Raw genomic sequence first — 10,394 nt, 5'->3', positions numbered from 1 at the left:
ACTATACTAGCAAAGTGTTAGTCCAAGATTCACACTAATACATACATGGCTGCATCGGTACATATATACATGACTATGTTATTTCCTCAGTTGCTTGTAATAAATGACACAAGATTACATGGCAACGCTAATTAAAGCTAGATAAAGTTTTTTGTTGTTTTCATGATGAAGGTTGCACTTGTCCTCTATATTTGACCTACAAGAATAAGCTCAATACTTTGATTGCCTCTGCCCTACTATTATTACTTTATTATCGAAAACTTTATCGTTAGTCGTTACTGCCTTTCATATTACTGTGCAAACACCTTACAAATATAAACAAAGGTATGAAAGACAAGTATGTTCATTATTGTATTCATGCTTACCCAAACACTTTTTCAAAGAAAAACATACACACATCTTTTTAAAATTAGTCCAAGATTTGATACTTGGGCTAATCTTTTTTAATTGGTACAAGAAAATATTTTTCAATAATGAAACCATAATTTAAGCATTACATATTTTGAAATTTAAACAAGCTACATTACAAAACCACCACATTGCAAATCATAGAACATAACAATTATTTCTACTAACAATATGTATCATAACAAGCACAATACCTATTAACGCGGTTGGTTTTCTTCAAATTCCATATATGTAGCACTGCCTGAGTATGATTCCCGTTCGTTAGTACCGTGTGAGACTAATGGAACCTCATAAAGATCAGATTGCTGCTCAACTTCAAAGATTAAGTATCTAGTGTCTTCTTCACTTGTTTGTTGATGAACCCATGGATGAGTTATGATCTTCCTTAAGCTCTCTAACTCCATCGCCACCTCTTTCATCGATGGTCGATCACAACTTTGTGAACTAAGACATCTCTTAACTAGTTCAGCTACAGCTACTGCTTGTAACTTCTCAAGAGTCCCTTCACGCAATAGACGTGGTTCAACAATTTCAAATAAGCGGTTTTCTATCATTGACTTGATAAAGAAGGTTGCTAAATTCTTTACTTCATTATTTCTATCAGTACCAATAGGTTTTTTCCCTGTCATTAGTTCTGCAAGGACCACTCCAAAGCTATATACATCACTTTTCTCTGTAAGCTGGCTTGAGTGGAAGTATTCTGGATCCAAATACCCCAATGTCCCCTGAATTAGAGTTGTTACTTGCTCGTGATCTAATGGGACTAACCTTGAAGCACCAAAATCTGAAATCTTTGCGGTATAGTTACCATCTAATAATATGTTGTTGGACTTAACATCTCTATGTATAATTGGCATAGTAGTTTCTGAATGAAGGTATCCAAGGGCACTCGCCGCTTCAGTTGCTACTCTTAACCGATTTTCCCATGATAACCAACTCATTCCTCCCATTCTGTTATGGATGTGATGGAAAAGAGTGTTGTTTGAAATGAATTCATAAACTAGTATGGGGACTTCCACTTCCAAACAACAACCCAAAAGCTTTACCACATTTCGATGGATAACTTGTGTAACTATCATAATTTCATTGATGAATAGCTCTGCTTGAGACCTGTCCACCAGTTTAGACTTTTTTATTGCAACTACACGTTTGTCAGACAAAAGTCCTTTGTATACCACGCCATATGCACCTCGTCCAATTATATGCTCCTGAGAATAATTAGAAGTTGCCTTTTGGAGCTGCTCAGTGCTAAACGAAATCATTGCCTCATGAGATCCTATTTGTGAATCCATCTTTTGTTTAAGCAAAACTCCCCCATTTTGCTCAAAGAACCTTTCCCGGAGCTTTGTTAGCTTCCTTTTCCTTATTCCAAAGCATGTCCCCGCTATTCCAATGAATATTGCCAACATTACGAGCACTGAAGCTACATGCGAATTTATAGAAACATTAAAGAAATGTTTTGATTAGAACAAATCAACAAGTTCCCCAATCTCATTTGTATCATCCAACAACAAAATATTCTTGGTTCAAGATAGATCTCTCACTAATGTCGTTCGAATATATATATATATATATATATATGTAATAACGAAGTGTCTGGTTAGTATTTTGGGTATGTTTGACAAAACTAGTGGAAGTGGGAGCTTGTAAAGCGGTAGGACTAGATAGTTAGACTTTATATCGGTACAATTGAGTTGAAAAAGTAGCACAATCGAGCATGTATTTATATATGAACGTAAAATTACATAAACGAGCAACCACGTTTATGTCACATTGCGAGATAATAGCTATGGGTGATTTACTTTACATAAGTTGAAGAGGCTTAAAAGTTATTTCAGCTATATTATAGTTTAGGAGTTATTTTTTCATAAGCTACTAAAATCGGTTGGAGTCAAATTAACATATAAGCTTCAGCTTTTGAAAATCATAAACTCTAGTTTGCACAAGTTCATGTAAAATTGGTTGGGGTTGGGGGGGGGGGTGGAGGAGAATGGAGATTTTCATTGTTTGGGGTGTAAACCCGGAGAGAATGAGTGTTTAACTCAGAGTTACACGACTTAAGTGGAGTATATCATGTTTACCTTACCTGAGATCCCTTGTAAAAACATGAAGACAATGCATGACCACTAGATCATCATGGTAAGACACTTACAGACATAAACATTGTGGATCTTGTCCTCATAATTATGATTACATCTATATAGATAGCTTATGATGCACAAATAAATAGATGAAGGCTAAAATTAAAAAATTGGTAAACTTTTAGGATATATTCAAATAGTGTAGACGAAGTAAAATGGGATGGATCGGAGGATGCACAAGATAACACATACTATATATAAATGAAAAAAATACCTATGGTGACTATAGTTGTTTCTGAAAATTTTGAATTTTTAGTATTCCGTTGACAACCATTTTGTCTTTTTGCGTCTCCATGATATCCCGACGGACAACTTGAATTGTTGGGATTCCGTTGACATCCATTTTGTGTTTTTGCATCTCCATAATACCCCGACGGACAAGTTTTGAATAGCTCCCGTTGGTATTGATGCAAACGCCATAGCAAGTTTTGTTTATTGGATCAGCACACTCATTAATGTCTAGGGAAAAAATAACAAAATTAGATATTCGTTTTTTAACTGCAATACCATTATACTATAAAACCCAATTCATTATAGATGTTGCACCACCAGCTGATCACATGAAACCGCTGGCTTAAACCCAGTGGTCAAGAGAATCTTTTAAATCTATTATGTGGGCCTTTGGGGTGAGTTTATCTAAGCTCTCGGGTTCAAGCCTAGGGTTCTCATCTTAAAGGTAGTTTCCTTGAGGTGGGGGTTGGAGGTCCAGAACTTTGGTTAAAATTGTCTCCAACACGTCTAAATCGAAACTGAGTTTACGGAAAAAAAATGTGATCACATGAGCTCATAAGTTGAAAATTGCAAGGTCGTATGTTCAAATCTTGCCAAATGCATGGGAGAAATATATATTTTGTGCTTCTGCTTCATGTGTGAGAAAGGCACTTCACCGACATGAATTTTATGGGATTTAAGCTCTGGGTACAAACGTGGCACCGATTTAATTTAATTTTTTTTTACAAATAATAGTACTAAACTATCTCATTGTGAAGGGTCCGATCGAGGACTAACTTTGGTCTCTACCCTAAGAGGGAAAACCTTTACCAAGTGGACTAAGTAAATGTTGGGTGTAAAACCCATATCCCACATTGAACAAAGAATAAACTCTAAACATGTATATAAGGTTGTGGGCTACTCCCTCTATGGCCATATGGTTTTAGAGTGGAACCCCAATGAGCTTGATGAGTTGGGTATTTAATTCCTACAATTGGTATTAGAGCCAGGTTCGGCTAAGTGTTAATGTGGATGGTTCCCCGGTTAGACCCGATTCAACGGTATTAGTGGATCCCGATATGCCATGTACCGAAAGGAAGCCGGTAAAGGCAGTGTGTTTCGATGGTAAATGTCGGCTGTATGAAAAAGGTGGGATCGTGGACTATAGTTGAAGGGGAGGTCCGATGCGGAATTTTGGTTTGAGGGGAGGATTGTTGGGTGTAGAACCCATATCCCACATTGAAAAAAAATAAACTCTAAACATGTATATAAGGTTGTGGGCTACTCCCTTTATCACCATATGCTTTTAGAGTTGAACCCCATTGGGCTTGATGAGTGGGGTATTTAGTTCTTACAGTAAACCGAATCTCTAGATGTGCACTACATGATAATAAACCTAAGAAACAAAAGTAGTATATATGATCAAATATTATGCGAAAGGAAACGCACCTTGACAGCCTGCATCAAGATATGGATTACCCTCGTAACCTTGCTTGCATCTACAACGAAACCTGCCACTTTCTACATCATAACATTCGCTGTTCTATTTGCATTCAGTCGCATTTGAGCAGCTTCTATTGGTTGCAATTACCCAATCTATGACAATAGGGACATGATTCCTTACCCTCGCCCAAAGATCCGTATAATTCCTTAAATCACTAGTTCCCCAAAACTGAAAGTTACTATCCACACCAAGATACGCAAAGCTACATGGGTTGAAGGACCAAACGTTATCACCTGTGTGGTTTTGAAAGCTATTTAGTTCAACCTTGTAACTTTTGAGACCGTTTGCGACAGGTATCTGACAACAGCCTTTCCCTGAGCATTTCCTATCGTCAGCTACATCTGATTTTCTGAGACATAAACTAATACAGCCACTGATAAAGTCATTTTCATCATCTGGTTGTGCTTTTAAAGTTCGGCCTTTTATCAATGAATAGTCATCACATCCAATGACCGTCAACTTGTTTTTTTTGAGATAAAGTGTATTGATCTTTTAAGGTATTATCATATGTGTACCATTGACTTACCGTCCTGTGACAACCCTCATTTTCCGACTAAGACAACGTACTTATATTTATCTAGGTATCTATCCCTAGAGGTTCGTTAGGGAAATTGACCTTCTAGACATTTAGGTATATTGACAATTGCCCTCTAGTACGGTGAAATGCCTTAGAAATGCCATAAACAATAACTAAAATCATTCGAGATAATCTCAAGCAATAAACTAGTTTTAAATGAACTTCATAAAATACCTTTGAACAAAAAATTTTATTGTTAATCAATTAAGTTATATAAACAATAATGTAAGACTCACAAGTTGAGATAACAATCAAAATTCCTATAAGTTGTCCAACAAATTAAACACCAAACCAAATTTAAGTAAATATGGCCATGAAAATAAAAATTTTCATCTCGAAAATATTTGTAAGTTATAGGTACATAAAGTGCTTAAATAATGAGTAAGTATATATATGCTTAAAAATAAATACAAGTTTACAACTAATAGCTTATGTAACCAACTAAAAATACAAGAATATATCCATACATACATATATACATGACATACACATACACTTATATATTTTTAACCAAAACAACTAATTACCTACATTTAACTAACATAACACTTACAAAATAAATACCCACTTAACCTATACTTACACTACAATATATACACTATTTTTATATAAAAAAAAAAAAGAAGAGAAAACCCTTCCCTCACCCCCTCTTTGGCCGTCCCCCATCACACCCACACACACACATACCATTTAAAATTTTTCATGCTTTCTTTTAGTCTTGGAACTCTCTTTTTCTCTCACTTTCTCCCACTCTTTCACACACATTCAACCACTTTCTCTCCTCAAAAATTCTGCACTTTCCTCTCCTCCTCTTCTTCTCATTTTCGGTTCATACAACAAACTATAGAGCTCAAAAATCTTAAGTAAATCAACTATAATAATAAGGGTTCATGCTAGATCATTCAAGGGTGTGTTAAAGCAAGCTAAGGAGTCCATTTTGGGGTCATATGGTCGTGGGTTTGGCTGTCCAAAACAGCCTCCATTTTGAGTTCATCAAGGGTATAACTCATCATCTTTTTGTTTAATCTATCTTATTTTTGTATATACTAAAAGTTATTTATCAAAAACCATATTTTTCTTTGATTCTCCTCTTGAAAACACACTTAATGAGGGCATGTTAATAGAATCTTTCCTTTCATGTCATTGCATGTCAAGATCTAGAGGAAAAACTCAAGGATTCATCTCAAATAAGACCCAAAAGTGAGGGTTCATGAGAAAGCTTTCAAATTTGTTGATAGATCTCTACAAAATCGATTTTTGTTGATAAGGATGAAGATTATTTTCTGTGATTTTTCATAAATAAACTTATTTTTATGTTGTATGGAAGATTTGTCAAGAGATTTGTTCATAAAATGGTTAGATGGTCACATGCAATCACATTTTTGGATGATATTTGCAAGAACTAAGTTTATTGATTTTGTTGGGTAAAAGTTCAAGTATGAATGATGTGTGTTGATCTTGAAATTAGTTGAAATCTGTATATTTGATGTTAAGAAACACAAAATAAAGTAATAATCTTGTTAGTGGTAATTTAGAGGCTAAAGCAAGCAACAAACACTATTGGTGAGTTGATATAATCAAGAAAAATTCTGACAGAAATAATCTTTTCACTTGGGACGAATAAACTAAGCATTTCTAGACATTTTCAAACAAAACTTTCAAAATAAAAGTTGTAGATAAATGAGTTAAGTTTAATCTCCAACTGGAATTACTCAAAAACACTGAACCAAATGAAAGATAAGATTTTTCTACTCAAACTGGTCAAAACGGTAATTTGTCTGAATATTCTATGAACTTTAACAATTTTTATCTCCTAATACATAAGGTTCCAGGAGTTCATACTTGGTGCAAAGTAATTTCAATGTGTCGTGGACTTAAAATAAAATCATGGGATTTTTCTAACAATCAGAACATCAAGAACTTTTATAAAACTTCTGATATCGCCAGCAGTGCCCATTCGGGATAGTTTGTGTTTGGATAATTTTTAAGGACACCAAACATCATCTAAAAATTCACCAAAAATTTACAAAAATACTAGATACATATAAGTCACTGTGTAAAAATCATGAAGGTCCAAATAATTCGTCTTGACCCCAAAATAGTAGCTAACATTTCTTAAAAATGAAGTATAAAACAGAAAATTTGTAAGTAATCTTATAAATGGCATAATGGGCTATGTAATGAACTAAGAACCATAATGGGCTAACCCGGCCCTAATAATGAACCCATAAGGAACACAAATCAGTAGGCCCACTTGGCCCAATAAGCCTTATAGCCCAATAACCACTATGACCCATTATGCACCTAACCCAAATAAGGTAAAGCCCAATAACTAATGTAAGCCCAAAACATTTAAAATTCCATGACACCTAAGGCCCAATTAATAATGGCCAATAACACTTAAACGAATTTCATGAGATAAGTGTAATCAAAATAAAACAAAGATAATTAAGTGAGATAGGCATAAGTAATTATGTTAACCAAGCTATATACTGATATCACAAATGCTAATTCGCGCTAAAATCGGTTACACAACAAATGATGAATAAGGATAACATAACTTAATATGATATTTCTATATGATAACCTAATATATCAAGTGAAACCGCAAATGAAGCCAAGTTGCCAAAAATCTAACAACTTATAACTACACATGTAATGAAAGTAACCCTTTACACCATCAATCTCTACAACCAAAACGATGCGAGTGTTACCAATATACTTGGACCCCACAATTGATAGTAACATAATAAAAATGGCATTTCTATGTAATGGCTTAAGATAGGAACTTACGTATATTAGTCCTATCGTAGGGATAGTCTTGGCTTGAAAAATGATGGAGGAACATAATGGATATATGGTCAAGGAAGCTATAGATGGGAAGTACCCATTTTGGATAGATGAGTATAATATGCGGCATATCAAGGTGAGTCATAGCCCCCTTTCAAACTATTTTATGTGATTTAACTATCGGGGTGAAAAGCATGATATATAAGCTAAATTGCTTTTATTATTACATATACATGAAATGATTCTTGATACTATGATTATGAAATGAAATTGTTTTGTATGTTCATTATGATAAATGATTTATATGATGAGCTTGAGTTCTGTCAAACCGCTTTCTTCGGTTCACTACTATTTACTCTGATTATGGAGGCCTGTAGTTAGTTAGTTGCGCAACTAGGTTTCGTCCACCCACCCATTAGTGTAACGGTGGAAGGTTGGTTGCCTTTGTGATAACCTCCACTTCCAGTCCGACCACGGGTGTTCTAGCTACCTTACTTAGGTCGTCTCCATGGCACGACCCATTATTATTATTATTATTACGGCACTTGATTGACAGCTTGTGCAAGATTTGTATTATTTATTATTGGACTTGAAAAAAATGGTAGTAGTAGTGGCTCAAGCATTTACTCATCAAAATTATGTAAATTATGCCCTTGTGGCTAAGTGAAATGGATATTAATATTGTTGATAATTGGAAATTGTTTGGACATACGGATTGGGTATCGTCCCTCATGTGATATCTTGAAAGACGTTGAAATTGGTGATATTGAAATGATTTTGGTAACCGAATGATTTTGGTATGATATACGATTAATCAATTTATATACTTTTTCTCTCATGATGATTTGACAAATGAGAACCTGAAATTTTACTATAGATTCTCCAAGTCTTGATATGGCATTATGGTATTTGGAAACTTGATAACATGATATGAAAACTTTGTCGATCATATGGTTTTGATATTTCGAAATGTAATAGTAATCAGTTTTTCTAAGTATCAAAACGATGATGTACCAAGATTTATATAAAAACCTATGCACTCACCAACTACGTTTTCGTAGTTGACACTTTTTCTTCATGCTTTTCAGGAAATAAGCTTAAGCATTGAGGATTTATATGCTTCATGAATATTTGCATTGCCCCTTTGGAGTCAAAGATCAAACCTTGTGATAGGCAATGGAATCCGCCTTGATCATTGTAGTATACTACTTCATGTGCTTGTTATTTGTTTCGTGAACTTAATATTCAAGTACGGTGGACGCATTTGTACTTGAAAATTGGTTCACATGCGTGTACATTTGTAAATTCTTTTATCAAATAAAACTATGGTGAATGTTATTTATAATCCTTTGTTTTGAATACTCGACTTTCTGTACATCTCATTGTTTCGCCTTAGTTGGGGTGTTACACGTCCCATCTTTGTTGTAGCATTTGTATGCAACTCGGCTGTTGGTGCGTAGCTCTGAATCAGAAATGCTGGATATTCCGATGTATTCAGCTCTATCTGGTAACTTCGGATGGACCCATCCAGTAGAGTTGTCGCATGTCAAGAACGCGTCATTTAGGGCACAACTTTTGTCGGTATAATGGAACTATCACATTACCACACTGCTGTTGACATCCTGGCTTTTTAGTACCAACAAAAGTACTAACCTTGGCCATTGTAGGAAGAAATGAAGATAGACAAAGGATGTAATAAAGACTCATGTTTTGTATGTATTGTGATTTGTGAATGTTTTAATACCATATCAAATTATCAATATTCATTGCAATTTATAGAGTGGCCGGTTGGCTGCAATACAGAGAAGACTTTAATAATAAGACCATAAACCGTTACAGATGATTCAAATAAAAACCCATAGGATATGTCACAATAGAGAGTCAAAGTCATGACCTGGGGTAAAATCAGGGATGATTCTAGGCAGTTGATTTTTTTTTATTTTTATTTTTTTAACATCCTACACTATAGATCTAATTAATACGGAGTACATAGATATCTATACTATCTTATCAAAAAAAAAAAAAAACAATCGATGTTGAGAGTTACAAGAGAATTGTTTAAAATAACCTTAATATTCAAATTACATTATCACTCATTAATCTTTTAAATTGTCTCTATTAACCCTTTACAACAATTATCTACACCACTCGACGCCACAACCACTACCAACAATCATCCCCCACAATTATACCGCCGCCGCCACGACTACTGCTGCATTGCGCAGGTATGGTACTAATTTATAATTATATTCAAATAGTAAGGCTTTGCCATATATTAAAGAAAATATTCAAATAATAACTATTTATGTTGTTCAACCAATCCAGCCAAACATAGGGGTGTTCAAAATATCCGAACTCGAATCCGTGATCCGAAAAATCCGAAATTATGATCCGAAATTTCTGCAATTTATGCAACAAATTGTTACACATGAACCAAATAATAGAAACCCTCCAAACAAATAATAATAGATGGTTAAAGGGAACGAGCATGACCGAATTGAAAGAGATCAGTAAATTTCGTTGATGGGTCCATCATATATAATTTTTTTGCTTATTATTATTGTTTTATCTTTTTCTTCTACTTCACTTTCTTATCTGTTTCTTCTTCCATATATAATTAACTCTTGTTTTACTGTATATAAGATAGATGTTTTAAACAAACTATTAGTCAATTGATTTCTATGTTTGGTTTGATTTTCTAATAAATCCAAACGATTCTTTGTTTTGTAAAAATTAAAAAAATCTCTTTATGGTGTGATTTTTC

The 10,394-nt window shown here is 34.3% G+C and overlaps 1 pseudogene; it reads right to left on the bottom strand.

The window, feature by feature from the left end:
- Positions 1-605: 605 nt before the first annotated feature.
- LOC122583335 lies at positions 606-9,292 on the bottom strand (annotated as a pseudogene).
- Positions 9,293-10,394: the final 1,102 nt, after the last annotated feature.

Source organism: Erigeron canadensis, chromosome 9, assembly GCF_010389155.1.
Source record: "Erigeron canadensis isolate Cc75 chromosome 9, C_canadensis_v1, whole genome shotgun sequence".
In the NCBI taxonomy this organism is placed as follows: domain Eukaryota; kingdom Viridiplantae; phylum Streptophyta; class Magnoliopsida; order Asterales; family Asteraceae; genus Erigeron; species Erigeron canadensis.
This window is presented reverse-complemented; position numbering and strand designations above follow the sequence as displayed.